The sequence below is a fragment of the Octopus bimaculoides genome, chromosome 30 (assembly GCF_046866305.1).
Source record: "Octopus bimaculoides isolate indiv1 chromosome 30, ASM4686630v1, whole genome shotgun sequence".
In the NCBI taxonomy this organism is placed as follows: Eukaryota; Metazoa; Mollusca; class Cephalopoda; order Octopoda; family Octopodidae; genus Octopus; species Octopus bimaculoides.
In genome coordinates this window covers 4,240,292-4,261,370 of record NC_142957.1, presented here as the reverse complement: position 1 = coordinate 4,261,370, position 21,079 = coordinate 4,240,292, and the positions used below count along the sequence as shown (strand labels likewise).

The 21,079-nt window shown below is 39.1% G+C and overlaps 1 protein-coding gene across 1 annotated transcript in view; it reads left to right on the top strand.

The window, feature by feature from the left end:
• Window positions 1-5,321: 5,321 nt before the first annotated feature.
• Window positions 5,322-21,079, top strand: part of LOC128251297 (uncharacterized) — a 40,786-nt gene continuing 25,028 nt past the window's right edge. The window contains exon 1 of the mRNA XM_089346554.1: window positions 5,322-6,270. The gene's annotated coding sequence lies outside the window, so the exon portion shown is untranslated. The remainder of the gene's footprint in view (window positions 6,271-21,079) is intronic.

The following is a 21,079-nucleotide window of genomic DNA, read 5'->3' as shown; positions in this document are numbered from 1 at the left end:
AGGTGGGTATGGGGGGAGAAAGAGGGGAAGGTGGGTATGGGGGGAGAAAGAGAGGAAGAGAAAGAGAGGAAGAGAAAGAGAGGAAGAGAAAGAGAGTGAGAGAGAGGGAAGAGGGGTATGGGGGGAAGAAGAAAGGAAGAGAAAGAGAGTGAGAGAGAGGGGAAGAGAGTGAGAGAGTAAGGGTGAGAGAGTAAGAGAGTAATTATAATTCCCTTCTGTCGGGAATTATATATATATATATATATATATATATATATATATATATATATATATATATATATATATGCATATATATACATATATATATACATGTATATATATATATGTATATATATATATACATAAATACATATATATATATATACATATGTATATATATACGTATATATATACATATATATGTATATATATATGTATATATATATATATGTATATATATATATATGTATATATATATATATGTATATATATATATATGTATATATATATGTATATATATATATGTATATATATATACATATATATATATATGTATATATATATATATGTATATATATATGTATATATATATATATGTATATATATAATATACATATATATATATGTATATATATGTATATAATATATACATATATATACTATATATACTATATATATATGTATATATATATACATATACATATATATATACATATATATATATATATATATATATATATATATATATATATATATATATATACATACATATATATGTGTATACATATATTATACATACATGCATACAGATATATATATATATATATGTATACATATATTATACATACATGCATACAGATATAGGTATATGTACACATGTATCCACGTATGTATATATATATATATATATATATATATATATATATATATATATGTATGTATGTATGTATATATATGTGTGTGTATGTATATATATATATATATATATATATATATATATATATATATATATATATACATATATATATATATATATATGTATATATATATATATATATATATATATATATATATATATATATATATATGCACTTCTTTGTGTTTTCGCCTACCAAATTCTCACAAGGCTTTTATTGATCTGAGTCTTTAAGTATAATCGTTTGTCCCCTGTGGCATGCAGTTTGACTAGAACTGAAACCAACTATCTGTCTACAAAGCATACTTCTTAATGACAGCATAACAGTGAAGGTCACTTCACATACATTGTATGGATATAGGTCTCAGATATAATTCATGCAGCTATGTATTCAATTATATGCAGAGAAGTGTCTATACGACCATATGCTGGTGTTTCTAACGTTGCTTATCTAAATTCATTTAATTTTATCAAATGTGTAACCTGTTCTGATGTGACACTTCTGTCGGGAATTATATTTTTAAATTCTGAAAAGTATTGTTATATCATGGCTGAATGGTTAAGAATTGTGCTTGTGTGAAGTGAAGTGAAGTGTGTGTGTGTGTGTGTATGGTCATGTGTTTTAGTCTTCATTTGCGTATATGTTTGTATGTGTGCTTGTCTGTTCATATTACCAATGTACCTATCCGTCTGTGTCTACCTGTTTACTTTCATATCTATTTACCTACCTACATATACGTATACATATATACACACACATACATCTACATAACAGCCCACTAACTATTCTATCTGTATAGAAATATAAACTGTGGGCATATAGGTATGATTACCTACTACGTATATTTCCTGTTTAGAACTGGAGATGTTTCATTTATGAGGACGTACTCCTGTATTTTTATGTGGGTTGGGTCATTTAGGTGCTTGGATAAAATGCGGATGTCAAGTTGACCCAGGTTGCCTCCATGTTGGTCCTTGGCATGTTGGTAGAGTATGGAGGATCGTCACTGAACAATTGACGAACTTACGTCCTGGAGCTCCTATCAACGTATTTTGAGCGAGGAATTGCGTGTCGTGAACTGAAAGAATGGTTGGAAGTTGATCCGTACCTTTTTTTTTGGAAGGTAAACACTAGTGGTGGAAGCTGGTGCTACGGAATTTGCAGATGTGGAAGAGGTGAAGAAAAAAACGACGAAGACGTTAAACGGCATCACTTTGCAAGAGTCCCAGAACTGCTTCGAACAGTGGAAAACGCATCTGGACCGATGCATTGCTTCAAATGGAGAATACTTTGAAGGCGATAAAAGTGTAAACATGTAAAACTAATAAAATAACATTACAAAATCACAGTTTCTTTTGGGTTCCCCACTTCGTATTTATTAGGTTGGTGCATAATTATTGCAGCTTTTTGTTTTCAATAAATTTTATTCAACAAAAACAATAACAACATATAAAGAAAACATCTTTAAATGATTATTCCGGAGCATATTCCCCATCTACTTCAATTTCTGCTTGGTATTTTGTTTAAATTTTTTGTTACTCTTTTACTTGTTTCAGTCATTTGACTGTGGCCATGCTGGAGCACCGCCTTTAGTCGAGTAAATCGACCCCAGGACTTATTCTTTGGATGCCTAGTACTTATTCTATCGTCTCTTTTGCCGAACCGCTAAGTTACGGGGACGTAAACACACCAGCATCGGTTGTCAAGTGATGTTGGGGGACAAACACAGACACACAGACACAGACATACATATATATATACGTATATATATACAACAGGCTTTTTTCAGTTTCCGTCTACCAAATCCACTCACAAGGCTTTGGTCGGCCCGAGGCTATAGTAGAAGACACTTGCCCAAGGTGCCACGCAGTGGGAATGAACCCGGAACCATGTGGTTGGTAAGCAAGCTACTTTCCTCGCACAATCACGGGACATTTCTACATTGTCGTTCTTTCTGGGAAGCATTGAAATTCATAAAATGCAATACTATCTTACAGGTGGGTCGACATCATGCTAGAAATAACTGCCAGATACCTTAAAATTTGACTCGTTTTTTTCATATAAGATTGAAGGACACTCAAATAACCATCTGTAAACTATTGTCTTGCAAGGTCATCACACATCATGCTGCTAGAAATAGAAGCCAAGTGCCTTGAAATTCGGGTTGTCATTGGAGGCCAGTTAAATGTACATACACTTAGTTCCACATAATGCTAGAAATAACAGCCAAGTGCCCCGAAATTTAAGTTAGGAATACGATGGGAGGATACTTAAAAAAGTCTGAAAATAGTCTTGCAAGTAGTCTCATCTTGTTAGAAATAACAGCCAAGTGTCCTGAAATTTACTTTCTCTTGCATATATAACATTGAAGGACAGATTATGAAGCAGCTGAATGATATTTTTAGAAGCTCTGTAAAAATATCAGCCAAGTACCTTGAAATTTGTATTTCATAGGAAAATTTATGCTACTTAAAGTAGCATCTGTAAACATATTGTCCTATCAGTAGTCTCCCATGATGCTAGATATAGCAGTCAAGTACACTGAGATGAAAATTCTTCTTCAGAGGCAAGTGAAGGATAGTTTAAGAGACATGTATTTTCCCTCTCAGCTGATACTCCCCCCCCCTTACAAAATAAAAGAAGCACACACTCACACACACACCACATACATACATTAATACATAAAAGATTAATAGAAAGAGACGTTGGTTGCATGCATGTATGTATGTATGTATGTATGTATGTATGTATGTATGTATGTATGTACATTGACACCTACTTCTCTATTCATAAATATTTTGTACATGCTCAAACGTTTAAACTTTTATATCCCGGAAACTTCTTTAAAGCTTTTATATCTACCAACCTTTTAGGGAAAATGAAAACCCTTTTCTTCCCTACATTCTACATTTTATATTTTATATTGCTTTCTTCCTTTTATTGTATCCCATCCTGCTTTGCATTACTCTCTTTTCTTTCATCTTCCTCTCTTCTTCCCCAACTAACAGCGTTACTCTTTCGTCCTTTTTGCTCACGAACATCTAAGCAAATTACCTGAGGTACACCAACACATTGTTTACAAACGCACACACACACACACACACACACACACACACACACACACACACACACACACACACAGACAACACACGCACACATACATACGTATATACATACATACATACATACATACATACATAACTACATACGTACACATACATACAATCATACATTTAGCTATCCATCCATCCATATATATATATACATATATATATATATATATATATATATATATATATATATATATACACACACACACACACATATATATGTATATCCTGTTATTTTGTACCTATTTCAGTCGTTTGACTGCGGCCATGGTGGAGCACCGTCTCGGAAGGTTTTAGTCAAACGAATCGACCCCAGAACATACATTTTAAGCTAATCGTGTTCTTTTTGCCGAACCGCTATATAACGAGGACTGAAATACATCAACATCGATTGTTAGTCGGTGATGGGGGGGGGGGACGACTTAAACACAGATACACACACATAAATATATACTTATTTATACTCCGGGATTCTTTAAGTTTCTGTCTACCAAATCTACTTACAAGGCTTTGGCCGACCCGAGGCTAGAGTAGGACACAGTTTCTCATGCTACCATGCAGTGGGACTGGACCCAGAACCGTGTGGTTGGGAAACGATCTTCTTTATTTCATTAAATTGGTCATAAAGGCCTCATGCAGAGAAAAAGGAAGCTGCGGGCTGGACAGAGACATAATGTTATATTAGATGAAGAATGATGATTAATGGGAGAAACAAGTGACGCTTGTTTCCCCAAAACATTGTTCTCTTATATATGAAGCAACAAACCTTTTACAACTGTTCATTGATAAAAAAAAGAGGCAGTACGCCTCTTACTTTGTTAAATAGAATAAGGTTTGAAACCCCTCATCGATTCATAACACTAACGCTTTTAACATCTTATCGATAATCCTCCCCAGCATCGCTTGTGACCACATACGCCGCCATCGCCCACGCCTCATTCAAGTACAAAGCGGGTGACGTGTCGGCGTCGCCCGGCCACAAACGATATTTCTCATTGAGCCCCTCCAGTCTACGCAACACGAGCAATGTTATGACCTCCACAGCTATCTGCGGAGGCCATTCGGGATCCCGTGTGCAGATTAAAGTTGCTCCCTTATGGAGCTTTTCCCACACCTTCTCCACCTCTCCGCCTCTATAGAAGAAGACCAACAATTCGTCTTCCTCCGGAGAATGTTGTACGTGAGATAACCCATGTAATGATAGTTAGAATATGCAAAACACACATGGAGAGTAAACCATGTGGAACATCACCTTCATTCTTCTGCTAGTAGCAGAATAATTTAGTGCTAGATGCCATTTAATAAATCGATGGTTCATCTTGATAGTAAGTTCGGACTCATATTTCGGAGTTCTATAAAATTTAACGTCCGCATCATGTGATGTATTACAATAATTATCGTAGATGTACGTTTCAGGACTAATGAATGTCCGTTACTTGAACATTTGCGCTATCAGCCCCATCGTAAGTATTTGAGACAATGATATTCCATTGTCTCACACGCTACCGTCTTAACCAAGGAAAGAACACAACACACATTGGGATATAAGTAAATCGATGGGATGATCATGACCGAAACGCCCCTGATCATATTCTTGTCATTAGTGAATAACAAGCATACTTTACAACAAAATCAAATATATTCTGGGAAACGAGATAAAATTGTTGGGTTTGCATTTTAGTAATTAGAGAGATGAGGTCATGTCCTTGAGCAGATATCACCATCCCAGTAATCGATAAAAACAATGGCGTTTGTTTTAGAAAAGCGTCAAGTAGATAAGAATAGTCTCCGGATTGTTTTCAGGACATATGAAAAAACCATTTTGGTAATATAAAAGATGTCGAGGACACATAACATCGTGGTCGAGGGCGCTAGTCACGACAACAAGGTCGTGGTTTGAAATCCTGGAATGAGAGATGTATTGTGCGCGAAACACTTCATCTCATGTTGCACTGCAAACATTTCAGTACTTGACGAGTAGGAATGGGGACTAGCTGGAAAATGAATTTATTTTCCGGATATTAAAGAATTGCAGCCAATCACATACATCAAGAGAAAATACTGCCACTCTCGTTTGAAAAAAAATACACTTAGATAATAATTGAAACCCAGTAATTCATTCAATATGCTTTTCGGATGTCAGCTGGAACGTGAGACAAAATCTTATATGAAGCAATAGAATATACACACATCAGTGGATAAAACTTGTTTAATTCCTGTGAAAAATTCAAACTGAAGTCATAGTTGGAGCCGGCGTTATAGAGGTAAATCAATTTTTGTTACTTTTCTTTTAAGATTTAACATTTATATATACACACACATATACATGATTTATTTATCCCTCTGTCTCTATCTTTCTATAACTATGCAACTTAATAGAATAATGTTGTTCCTGACGATTCTTTGTGGGTTATCATTTGGTTCCGAGCAACCATAACGTTGTTACACGCACGTAAGATCTATTATTTAAACGTTTGTTCGTCCAGTTCATCCTATATATAGACTTACTCATAAACACACATGCATAGGTGTGGCTGTGTGGTGAGAAGTTTGCTTCCCAACCACATACTTCCAGGTTCAATTTCACTGCATGGCAACTTCTTCTATAGCCTCGGGCCGACCAAAGCCTTGTGAGTTGATTTGGTAGACGGAAACCGAAAGAAGCCCGTGATATATATATATGTATATATATATATATATATATATAGACTTTCTATAACTTTCTCTCACTCTCTCTCTCTCTCACTAACTCTCTCTCTCTCTCTCTCTATATATATATATATATATATGCGTGTGTTTTTGTGTGTCTTTGTGAATATTTTTGCCCCCCCCCCATCCGAGTCGACAGCGGGTTTTTTACGACCACGTAACATAGCGGTTCGTCAAAAGTGACCATTAAAATATGTACTAGGCTTACGAAGAATAAGCGTTGAGGTCAATTTCTTCGTCTAAAAGCCTTTCAGGTGGTGCTCCAGCATGGTCGCAATCAAATGACTTAAACAAGGAAAAGAATTAACGAAAAAAAATATATATTTAGATATGTGTGCGTGTAGATCTCTAAATGTGCATGAATATTTATACATGAATTATTTACGTATATATATATATATATATATATATATAGTTTTATATAAATATATATATATATATATATATATATATATATATATATATATATATATATATATATATGTTTAACCTCGTACACATGTGCATATATTCACACACACAAGCAGATACCCGCCCACACATATATATATTTATATATGCATACAAACATGTACATAAATACACGCACGCACATACATAATCACACACAGGTACACTTACACACGCACACATACACACATATATCTGTGCATGTTTGTGTATGCATATATATCCTGATGCATCTATATATAACCATACATGATTACATATGACACCGTGTAGCAATTCTTTGTCCTAAAATCCTAGACTGCCGCCTATAAAGTTGTTCCTGGCTTAGGTACAAGGTCAGTAGTTGTTGTTTTGTGGGGGAAGTGGACAGTCGACTAATTCGACTTTAGCACCTCAGAGGTATGAAAGGCAAAGAGGTCTTCAGATGGAAAGGAACTCAGAACATGAATAGCCGATAGAAACGCTGGCTGCAAAGCATTTTGTCCGAAATGGTAACAATTTTGACTTCACTCGAAAATTAATATCCAAAGGTAATAAAGAAGACCAAATCTAAGTCCATTGATTGTGGTCGCTCTATCATCATTTATGAATGATAACTGTGCAAACTAAGAGCTAATCGTATTTCACAGGAATGTCTATATGTATATATTTAAACATTCAAACATTATATTTAATGTTTCTAATATGTGTTATGAGTGTTCCCATTATCGGGCTTTTCTTACTAGGGTGTGGGAATCAAACAGATTTTCGCTTTCCTTTCTAATTCCTTCTAATTTGAAGGCGGATTTTAAAATTCAGAACAACGTCGTAATTTTTTGTTTCGTTTGAAACAATTCAACATTACAAACACTTGATTTACCATATAAAGAGTTATCAATGAAACATCTAAACATCTCAAATAGAAACAAATACGTTTTATTGGAATTAAATACGATTAATGTTTACACAAAACTAATTAAAACATATATGCTGCAAATAAAAAGAAAGACTTAAGAAATACTATTGACTATGTAAAATCGATTCCAGATAAAGGAAGAGTACTTCAGAGAATTATAACATTGTTTTAATCTCAGTAGAAAAATAGTATTTCTTATTTTCGATCCTGAATATATTTAGGAAAGAAATATAAAAGGAACCTCGGTGTCAAGACTAATTACGGATCGGGACGCTGTATCTGGCAATATATGTATGTATGTATGTATGAATGTATGTATGTATGTTTATGCCGGTTTGGTCGACGTCAACTCGACCAAGCCTGGTGATGTAGGGTTTACTTGAAGCCCACAAGAACTGAAAACATGTCTTGTTAAATGGATGGCGGTACCCCTTAGCACGGGCAGTTAAAAATTCTGCGTGGGCGTCCTGCATGTCGAAAGACCTCTGGGATTGAGGCACCCTCAAATTTTGTTAAAGCATGACTTTGGGAGAACGCCACTCTGATATAAAACTGGATATGTAGGGAATGGTATTGAACATTTTGGTGATCATTTGCTTGTACTTGAGATCATGGTGAACTCACACCGGTAAACGTTCGACCCTTATTGATACTAGATATCTTGCGTCGGCTGCACCCTATTGCAATGATCTGTGGTTTAATCCAAAACAATGGACCGGGTCTATGTGGTGGTGTGCAAGCCTTATTGGACCTAAAATTTTGTACAGGCATTGCTGACTATTTTGCTTGGATATTCCTGTTTAATATTATCTTTTTAATTTTAGCTCTATACTTTTTAACCGTACAACTTACTTTTTCTTTCAAACGTCCTGCGGTGATGGGAAGACGGCGAAGCATGCAAATCTGACGAGATGGAAGCATGTATTTAGTGGTATATACACGAGTGTCCTATGGGATTTTGGTAGCATGTGTGCTTAAGCAGTTGAATTCAGCAAAACCCTGCTTACCTAGAGACCGGAGACAATGCTATATAACTAAATGGATGGGGAGATATCAACTGGATATCCTCTGATCACAATTGTGTACTTCGGTCAGTATGCTTATCCGATACAAGTTTACTCAATCAGGAAACATTGGCTTGTGACGCAGATATGTTTATTATGTCTTCCATCATTTTGCTAATGATGGAATAAAAGAATTAGATGTAAAATTATGATAAGTCAGGGCAAACAACAACGTCGACAACAACACTCTAAGTAAAACACTCACACAAAAAACACATCAAGAATATGTGCCTAATATTGGCCTCGTACTCAACATCAAACAACGCAATTTTTTGCGTCAGACTTTCTATCATTACATGATACAACGCCATATCGTTAGCTAACAAGAAACATCTCTTAGGAGTGACGCTCAGATCTTTTCTGAGACTCATCAAAATTCAGCGGGTGTTGCTTCTGGAAAACGCCTAGTAGATAAGAAGGATTTCTGGAATGTTGTCACGCCTACATATGACATGTACCATGATTGATAATATAATTGGTGTCCAAGGTGTATGACCGCGTTGTTAATGGTGCTGCATTTGCGATAACGAGATCGCGGTTTCAATTCCTGGATCGGGAGTTGTATTGTGTTCTGAAGCCAAACACTTCATCTCATATTGATTTGCGAGGTTTAGGAATGGTGAATTGCTAGAAAACGGATTTATTTTCCGGATATTAAAGTTCAGTCAACCACATCCATCGACAGAAAATACTGACACTACCGTTAAGAAAAAAAAAACACATAATGAGTTATAACAATTGTGTACTGCGGTCAGTATGCTTCTCCGATACAAGCTGCAAAATGAGACAATAACCTTTCATGAGGTAAAAGAATATTCACATAAGTGGATAAACCTTATCTAATTTCCGTAAGAAATTAAAACTGAAATCATATTTGGAGCTGGCATTATAGAAGTAAATCAATTCTTGCTACTTTCCTTTTAAGATTTAACATTTATGTTTATACACACACATACACAAACACACATATATATGATTTATTAATCTGCCTCCCGCTTTCTCTTATTGTATCTATCTATCTATCTATCTATCTATCTATATATCTATCTATCTATCTATCTATCTATCTATCTATCTATCTATCTATCTATCTATCTATCATTCTTTCTATACATAAATGCGTTATATATATATATATATATATATATACACACACACACACACACACACACACACACACGCACACACACACACAAACACACACGCATAGATACTATTTATGGGTGATATCTTCAGTGTTCATTCCTCAAAGTCTGCATCGGTTGTCATATTTTTGTGCTTTTCCTGCATTTCTATCCCGTTTGTGCATCAGGTATTTGGTTGATATTTCCTGTTCCTGGATTGTAAACGCTTACGCTTCAAAGCGGGAGGAAGTAATCCGGTCTTTGGTCCATGATAGAATGCTTTGATGATCAATGTCCCTATCATTTCTGATCTTTCTACTAACTTATCCTTGCATAGTCTTCTGCTCATATAGGCTCATCCTTTCATCTGATAACACTTTGCGGTAGAGTCTGTTTTCCTATATATTTATTCTGTTGTCCGTAAAAAAGAAAAAAAGTTCGTTTTTTGTGCTTTGCTTATGTTCCCCTTCGTTTTCCGTCCACGTTTTTTTCACGTCCTCTACCCGGATATGCATCTATATGTACATGTAGATGTAGGTATGTACATATATGTATGTATATATGCATATGCTCACATATCATTTGTATTATATATATATATATATATATATATATATATATATATATATATATATATATATATATATCTGTATATATATATATATTGATGCGACCACCGAAGATGCAATTAGCACTATATCCCTATCTCCCGGGCTGGGTTTGAACCCGTACTCTGGTCAGTTGGGGAGAATGGTATTTCCTTTGTCTTGTCGGCAGCCACAGCTATTTTTAGCGTAGCTGCCCCTTTCCGGTCAGCGAAAGTTAAAAAAAGGCACCATAGGAATTTTACCGACTGACCCATCCTGGCAGGGGGAAAAGTAGCACAATCAGCTATGGTATTTGGGATGAATAGGAGTTAGCAGAGAATTCTGGCCAGTGGAGTTGTAGCAGCTAGCCGAGGCAGTCGAGCTGTAGCAGCCAGCCGAAGCAGTTGGGGGACAGCAGTTTGCCCGTGGAGATGGGGCTAGTCGGTTGAGATGAAGTGACGATGAGAAAGAGATAGCCAGTGTGGTAGCGGTCGTCCGAAGCAGTTGTACAGAGATGAAGATGAAGAATAAGTCTGACAGAGAGAATGATATGGTCAGCAGAAATGTATAGAGTCCCAGAGAGAGAGAGAGAGAGAGAGGGACAGAGAGATGGGATACTGGCAGCCAAATGCGATGGCAGTAGTCAGTGGTTTACCTCTTGGATTATAGTTTTGTGAATTCAGGAGGGAACAACAGAGGATGCGGGAGGAGTTCCGCGGACTGAGTAGTGATGTCGTATGTTGTAAGAAGCAGATCGAAAAGCCCAATGAGAGGACGGAGCGCATTGAGAAGTTTTGTGCTGCCGAGCCTGAGGTCGCTAAACCTGAAGTGGTTGCTGTTGCTGCGTCATCACGTGATGCTCCGACGTCTGGATGCGGGTCTCCTGGAGTTGAAAGTAGCGGTGTGGTCCCGGCTAGGAAGAAGCCACAAGAGGCGTTGGCTAGAGCTCTGGAGTTCGGGTCCTGTATGAAACCGAGCAGCGGAAATTTACGAGTGAGTGGAAGCTCCGGATTCAAAGCACGGAGGGTAAAATCCGTGAAGTTGAAGGACTTAGTAAGCGGAATGAGGAGATGACTGGCGTGTGTTGGCACTGTGAGAAAAGCGGACGCAGGCGGCGAGACTGCTACAGTTGGCGGCGAGAGAGGTTTTGAACTGCAGACCTCAAGTTGAACCCGAAGAAGTGCAGTCTGTTTCAGAAGGAAGTAACGTACCTGGGACACCTGAGTTGTGACTGCCCAGCAGGAAATAGAGTCGAGAAACGAAGAGGAGCTGGTGTTGAGGGGCAACCACCAGCCAGACGTTCCAAAGTAGCCCCACACTCGAGACGGCATGCAGGGTCTGTGATTGACAGCCTAAGAGTGAACGGAAAAGTTAACGGCCGGACGTGTTCTCTAGTGATCGATTCGGCCTCGAGACAGACTTTTGTGAGGTCCGATGTGTTGCAGGATCTAGAACTGACTGAGACATCGCAGCAGTTGTGTGGAGTTACCGGACATTGTAGTGAGCTGAGAGGGCCAGTTAATGTCCGGATTGATGTTGCCGGATTGGAAGTTGTGCTTCCTGTTTACGTGGTTGAAATGGAGGATCTGTGCATTTTAGGGTTGGACTATTTAACGTCCATGGATTGTCAGCTGGACATCGAATGCCTATGGAAACATGCCAAGAACAGGAACAAAAGAGAAAATGGGACAGCCCGGAATTTACTGCAAACACATCTAATAGAATTCATGTGGCGTTATGAATTCAAGGACGAGATCTTCCAGAAGCCATTGCAACAAATTCGACACCTATATCCATGCGTTTGAAACATTACAGAGTATAAGTATCTACGAAGCATAAGTATCACATTTATTTTGAAACTTAACTTCAAACTTCATTTGTTTTCTATTTCGATAAATTCTCTCTGTTGAAAATTATATTTTTATATTTTAAATAATTTGCAATTTCAGGAAATATGTTCTTATATTACATTTGTGTTTTCTAATAAGGTGGACGAGTGATTGATAGATAGATAGATAGTAGATAGATATCAGTAAGTAAGTAAGCCAAAGTATCAACTCAAACCAGCAGCCAGACAGACAGACGGACACACAGATAGCTCAGTAGGCAAGCAGGCAGACAAGCCAGCAGCAGGCAAGTAGGCAGACAGGCAAGCAGGCTGACAGGCCAGCAACGGGCATGGAGGCAGACAGGCAAACAGACAGATACTTCATTAGCAGTGAGCGCTTTCACTTCTGACCGCTAATAGCATGACAGTGCCGAAAGAAATTTTACATGTGTGACTGAAAAGAGAAAACAAAGAAAAGAAAGAACTTTTGATGGACTTAATGATGGCAAACCCTTGATTATGTTCACGCAATGTCACACCGTTATATGCTATTGAACTGTTATGTAATGTTTTGAAATGTATTCTCATGTTTATGTAATGCTTTATTCTCATGTTTTTGATGTTATGTAAAAAGAAAAGGTTACCGAACGCATGGTCTTCGTGTTGTTTCTTCCTCCCCTCCTTTTGCCTGATTTTACTCGAACCATTTCTTCTGATATATAAAAGTAACAAAAACATAATTCCCCTGTTTATACTTAAACTGCTAAGCTAAGATATTCTCTCGTTATTTTGATCGCTTCATTCATTCACTCATAGATCTAACATGTATTATTAATAATAGGTGGAGGTGAAATGGCTCAGTGGTTAAGGCAGCAGACTCCCGGTTGTGGGATCGCGGTTTCGATTCCCAGTGTTTATTGAGCGAAAACACCTAAAGCTTCACGATGCTCCGGCAAGGGGTGATGGTGAACCCTGCTGTACTCTTTCACCACAACTTTCTCTCGACCTTTCTTCCTGTTTCTCTTGTATCTGTATTTCGAAGGGCCAGCCTTGTCATACCCTGTGTCATGCTGAATTTCCCCGAGAACTACGTTATGGGTACACGTATCTGTGGAGTGTTCAGCCACTTGCACGTTAATTTTACAAGGGGGCTGTTCCATTGATCGGATCAACTAGAACCCTCCTCGTCGTAATTGACGGAATGCCATGACGACTAGTATGTTCTTTCGTAAACTAATTATTTAAATTAACTCTTCAAAGCCTAATCTCTCCCTCTTTCAGCGTTAGATTATCTCCTTAATTCTTCATGTAATTTCCAAATTGAAATCTCTCTCAAGCCTTGGTTTCTTTCCTCCTGTGTTTTCATGTTGGCTAAATATTTTTGTCGAATTATCTCTTAATCCTTGCATTTTTCTTCTCCGTGTTTTCATGTTTACTAAATATTTTGTCGTATTATCTCTTAATCCTTGGTTCTTTGTTGTCCATGTTTTCATGTTTACTAAATATCTTTCGTACTAACCCTTAAATAATCCTTCCTTTCCGCTATGGCTTCTTACTGTTATCTCTACTGCTCAAGGGGAAAATACCTATTCATAATGTCCACTTCCGTCCTTAGTATATATAAAATACTTTTTTTACACATGTTCCCCTCTCATACTTTCATGCGGCTCATTCCAGTGTTTGGTTATCATTGGAACTCACGTTACGAACTGCTAACCTAAGATATTCTCTCATTATTGAAATCTCTCTAAAGCTTTAGTTTCTTTTCTCCTCTGTTTTCATGTTGGCTAAATATTTTTTGTATTATCCCTTAATCTTTGCTTGTTCGCGACGTGCCTGCCATTCCCGTCCCCAGCCCCAATACCGGATGTCTAGCTTCTCTCACCGGAAACGGCCTCCTTACCGGTGGTCTCCTCTATTATACCTGCAATCTCGCCTCTCTCCTCCCCCCTCCATCTCCCCAGGACTAACACAGTCAGTTTAGCAGTCCACCAACTTAATCTAACATTGGCATATTGATATTCATCTTTACTTTTATTTATTCCTATTTATATCTGCAGCTCCAGTAATGCTTATATTTGCAATGCTCATAACGCTTATAGTTACAATGTCTCTAACACTTACTCTTACCCCCAGTAGAGCCAACAATATTAACATGTTTGAATGTTTGAATGTTTGAATGTTGACAGGTCAAAAGTGAGAACAGGTGTAGCATGTATCAAACAAACACGAAAACCTTTCAGGCACAGAACAACATCTCCACTTCCCAGGTTTCCTCCCACATTCCTTTCCCAGTTTTTAGAGTTACCACTGTCAATATAAGCACATTGAAAGGTAAGTCTAGTGAGACTACAGAGATACTTGAACAGAGCCGTGTTGATGTATGCTGCATATAAGAGGTAAGGTGGAGAGGAGCTTCAGCCAGGGTCCTTACAAGCAAAGCACATAGGTATAAAATGTTCTGGGAAGGCAGCTGTACCGGAGCAGGGGTGTAGGCGTACTCTTTGCAGAGAAATAGCTGGATAAGGTCATAGGTGTAGTCAGGGTGTACGACTGAGTGCTTGAGCTTAGCCTAGTCTTGCAGAATAGTATAGCTACAATTATCTCTACCTACGCCCCACAAGCGGACCTACCAAATGATCAGACGGATCACTTTTATGCTATCCTTCTACAGGCTAGCTCAAAGACGAGTGACACTGACCTCATCTTTGTGGCTGGAGATTTTAATGGGTATGTCGGATGGCAATCTGGTATCTTTCATGGTGGTCATGGGGGCCATAGAGTTGGTTCTCGAAACAAAGAGAGAACTAGGTTACTGGAGTTCTGTGATGCAAGCAACCTATTAATCTACAACACCAACTTCAGGAAGCCAGCCAGCCACCTAATAACCTATCAATCAGGCATCTCTAAGCCAGATTCATTTCATTCTCATCATACAGTGGGATAAATGGTTGTTCTTAAATACAAAGATACTCTCGGGTAAAGAATGTACCCCGCAGCATAGACTAGTCATCAGTGACTTTAGACTCGAGGCCACAGGGATGCCAAGAAGCAGACCAATCCAGAAAAGAAGGATTTGGAAGCTTAATAATCCTTCACATGGTCAGAGATTTAGGGACATCCTCATTGGGAAATGTTATGAGAGGGAGGAGAAGCTACAGATTTGTGACATAGAGGGTAACTGGAAATTCATGCGTGACAGCTTACTGAGCATCACAGATCTAAAATCTGTGGCTGGTGCACCATCCCTTCAAGATCTAGAGTAATGTAATGGTGGAATAATACTGTAGACAAGGCTATTAGAGCAAAGAAACCCGCCTTGAAAACCTGGAAGAGTAGAGATGGCAAGGAACTGTATAAGATAGCCAGGGGGAGGCTAGGAGACAGGTATATATAGCCAAGGGAGAAGCAGAAAAGAAGCTTGCCAATGTTCAGCGACGTGAGGACCAAAGAACTAAAGTATTTCAGATTAAAAGACAGTATTGTGATGTCACAGGAGAGACGTGTGCCCGCATGGATGATGGAGCACTTGCATTTATTGATTCTGAAAAGACAGAGGCTTGGAGATGCCATTATGAAAGACTGCTGAATGTGGAGAATAAATGAGAGAATGAGAGTCTGCCAAATGTTGATGCAGTTGAGGGAGCAGCTACCCAAATTGATAGCAATCTGGTAGATAAAGCAATTAAGGATATGAAGTTAGGGAAAGCCATCGGCCCATCAGCAGTCCCTGCTGAAACACTCAAAATATCTGGTGGTGTGCGTTATTGTCTAGTCACCCATATGGTAAATCAGGCAGTTCACGAAGGAGTCACACCCAATGACTGATGTAGCAGCACCATAGTCAACTGCTACAAAGGTAGAGGTGATGCTTTAGATAGAAATAATTACAGAGGTAGTAAATTGCTGGATCAGGTGATGAAGGTCATGGAGAGGGTCATACCCGAACTAATTCGGAAGAGAGTTAGCCTAGATGTAGTTTGGTTTTGTGCCAGATAGACGCACCACTGATGCTATATTCCTGTTAAAGCAACTCTAGGAGAAATACCTAGCCAAAGATAAACGTCTGTACTTGGCTTGTGTTGACTAGGAGAAATCCTTTTATAAGGTCGAGCAGTTAGTAAGGAGTAACCCTTTTACAAGGACGAGCAGTTAGTAAGAGCTGTACAGGCCCTATACAGGGATGCTGTTAGTAAGGTGAGGATCGGCAACGAGTATGGTGAAAAATTCCGGATAGAAGTAGAGGTTCACTAAGGATCAGTCCTCTTATTCGCCATAGCCCACCAGGCAATAACAAGAATTTAAGACAGGCTGCCCTTTGGAGCACCTCTATGCTGATGACCTTGCTCTCATAGCTGAATTACTCCCAGAACTAGAGAAAAAATCTCAGGTGTGGAAGCAAATTCTAGAATCAAAGGGTCTTAGATTCAATGTAGCAAAAACAAAGGTCCTAGTGAGTAGGAAGGCGAAAAAATCACAAACCCCTTTAAGTAGATGACTCTGCTTGATCTGTAGAAAAGGTGTAGGTAAAAACTCTATAAGAATTAATCAGTGTAAGCTATAGACACATAATCAACATCAAAGAAAGGTTAACTGGGATGGCAGTTTTTGTGTGCAGCAGATATCCAGGGGCAATAAACACCGAAGATGCTCAGAAAACAAATTCCATCATGCCAGGGGGAGAAACTAGAAGTAGTAGATAGTTTCCGCTCCCTAGGTGACCAAGTATGTATTGGGGGTGGTTGCTCTGAGAGCGTTGTCACTAGAATAAGAATAGCCTGGGCAAAGTTCAGAAAGCTCCTACCACTGCTGGTGACAAAGGGCCTCTCGCTCAGAGTGAAAGATTGACTGTATGAAGCATGTATGCGAACTGGCATGCTACACGGAAGTGAAACATAGGTCATGACAGTTGAGGAGAGGTAGGCTTGAAAGAAATGAAGCTAGTATGATCTGCTGGATGTGTAATGTCAGTGTGCACACAGAACACAGTGTAAGCATCCAGAGAGAAATGTTAGACATAAGAAGCATCAGATGTGGTGTACAAGAGATTGGTATGGTCATGTGCTGCGTATGGATGAGGAGAGCTGTGTGACAAGGTGTCACAACCTAACAGTGGAAGGAACCCGTGGAAGAGGGAGACCCAGGAAGATATGGGATGAGGTGAAGCACGACCTTGGAACATTAGGCCTCACAGAGGCAATGACAAGAGACCGAGACCTTCGGAGATATGCTGTGATTGAGAAGACCTGGTAAGTAAAGTGAGCCTATACCAGTGCTGCATAACCAGCCTATTTACCAAGTACCCTTGAATCGTCGGGTGACACGCCGTGCTTGAAAATCGAAAACAAAAGGGCAATTGTGGCCAATGCCAGTGCTGCCTGATTTGCATCAGTGCTGGTGACATGTGATAAGCACCATTCAAGCATGGGCTGACGCCAGTGCCGACTGACTGGCTCCCTGTGTCAGTGACCACGTAAAAGGCAGCAACCGAACGTGGTCAATGCCAGCGCCCACCCCTAACTGGCTCCCGTGCCGGTGGCATGTAAAAGCACTCACTACACTATTGGAGTGGTTTGCATTAGAAAGGGCATCCAGAGGTAGAAACCTTGCCAGATTAGATTGGAGGCTGGAGCAGCCTCTTGGCTTGTCATTCCTCTGTCAAACCGTGCAACCCATGCCAGCATGGAAAACGGACTGAAACTATGATGATTATGACGATATACATACATACAGATAGATAGATAGATAGAGCTGGCAGAAACGTTAGCAGGCGGACGAAATACTTAGCGGTATTTCATCTGCCGCTACGTTCTGAGTTCAAATTCCGCTGAGGTCGACTTAGCCTTTCATCCTTTCGGGGTCGATTAAATAAGTACCAGTTACGCACTGGGGATCGATATAATCGACTTAATCCGTTTGTCTGTCCTTCTTTGTCCCCTCTGTGTGTAGCCCTTGTGGGCAGTAAAGAAATAAGATAGATAGATAGATAGATAGATAGATAGATAGATAGATAGATAGATAGATAGATAGACTTCAAAGGAATTCCATAAAAAACCCTTTGTATATAGGGAATAAAATTTGGATTACTTCGGAAGATATGCATTTAACTGCAATTTATTTAATCGTATAGTGTTGATATCATAAGTGTTATAAAGAATCTCATATGGGCAAGCATCTATATATGCCACACACATAAAATAGATTCAACATCCGGAAGAAATTATTTATATTATAAAGACCACGGGGCTAAGTTATCTGAAGGTGGCGCTCCAGCATGGCTGCAGTCAAATGAATGAAACAAGTAAATGAATATAGATGGAGCGACGTAAGATATAATGCTGGAAAACTTATCAACAGCAATTGTGTTTGTTTCCACATAGGAATAAATCTTGATTCACTGACTTTTAATTTTCTATTTCATATAGAAGGAATTTCCACAGTAAACCATGTTACTCTATGCTTTAAGAGGCGGGGAAGAGGTTGGCGTCAAGGAAAGTTAACAAACTGTAAACAACACTTCAAAAGACGGAGCCACAATGAATGAATTAATTATTTCTCTGGTGAAAACCTACAAATCAACAACATTATACATAAAGGGGTTTTTCATTACCCAAAAGGGACTAATAAAGATGGGACATCACAAGGACATGAGGGGAAATATAGCAAACAGAAAACGAATGTTATAATGCATGATACATGAAAAATGAAAAACGGAATGAAATTCTCTCAGCCCCACCTCTGAGAGAACTTCATTTATACCTTTTTGTACTTCGTGCCTGCCAAGATAACAAAGTGGTATTCCTTCAAAAATTGCATGTATTATAGGTGCCAAAGCAAATTCCCGATTTCCAAGTCTATCTTCCATATTTTGAAACTGCTTTTGAATGATTTAATCCGTTCCTTCTGTCCTTCATTCAGGAGTGGCTATGTGGTAAGTAGCTAGCTTATCGAGAGGACAGGTAAGACTTTTGTGTTTTGGGGGATTTATATCTCTTTATTACCCACTAGGGGCCAAACAAAGAAAGGGACAAAACATCTGATTGGGGTCAGATAACACGTATGGGGTTACAAAAATATGAAACAATTAAAAATATAATAAAATCGAAAATCGAATGTTTACAACAAACAACACACAAAACAATATAGACAGATGAAGTGGGGGACTGGGTTACGCTCCGACCCCACAAGCCCCACCCCACCACTGACACTTTCGAAGACACCTATGGCGTATTCAATTGGACTTTTTCACTCGTAACTCTCGAGCGACATATTTCCATCTTGATTGAAACATTTTCTCCGACAAACACTTTCTCTCCAGTCGTATTTTTCTTTTCAAATGAAAAGAAAAATATCTCACCAGACCTTGACTGGAGATGAAAGTGCTCGTCTTGTTCCCTTCCATTCTAGTCTTCCACACAACCTCTTTCGCTACTGCTACTGTAATGAGGAAACATTTCTTACCTTAGTTTGATAACAAACTTGGCGGGTCAATTTTTATAATTGACTCAGCCGACAACTGTACTCTTCCTTCACTTGACATTAGGTGTTCCACGTAAACCCACCTTTCAGAGACCTCCGGATACCGTACAATAGCGTGCGAGACGGTTTCCCTATCCCGCCCGCATCTTGGACAGGTCGGTGATATCTGCGTTCCATGTCCTGCAAGTTTATCGCGAACGGGCAAGGCTCCTCTGTATCATTGCCAGGTCAAAGACATTTGGAAATTATCCAACGACTTCAACCCGAATGTACGGAAGAACAGGCTGTCGAGTTCAATAAATCCGAGACCCAGAGTCGTTCCCAGGTCATCGTCACATTCTGCCTCTACTAATCCTCTACAAAAGAATGCTGTAGAACCCCCGCTGCCGGCGTTGCCCGAGCGACGGAATAGCAGGAGGGCCTTACGACACTCCGTGTACCACATGCTCAACCTCGGTCTACAATAGCACCAAGCTTCCTTTGCACTCATACTGGCGAAGTTGGGGAACATTTGTCTTGCCAACGGAGACCACACCTGGTCACCATCCAGGAGTATCCAAAGATGCCTCAACCTCAACGCATGCCTGCGCATCATCAACCAAGGCATCCCTAAACCTCCCTTTAACGGTTTCTGGCAACAGATAGAGCGTCTCACAAGTGACTTCGAGCCCCTCCACAAAAAGTGAAAGAGCTGTCTTTCCAACTTGGTCAACCACGAATCCGGGCAAGGAACGACGGTCAGGCGGTAGGTAATAACCGATGCGATAAACACATTGGCTACCTCTGCCCTCCCTTTCAAGGACAGCCTTCGCCAAGACCAACTCTTGGCTATACCGGCTATCTTGCTCGACACCTCTGCCCAGTTCTTCTCCACCTGGAGGTCTGGACCAAACCAAACCCCCAGCAACTTAACCGGCCCCTCCGTCCAGCGTCCTAC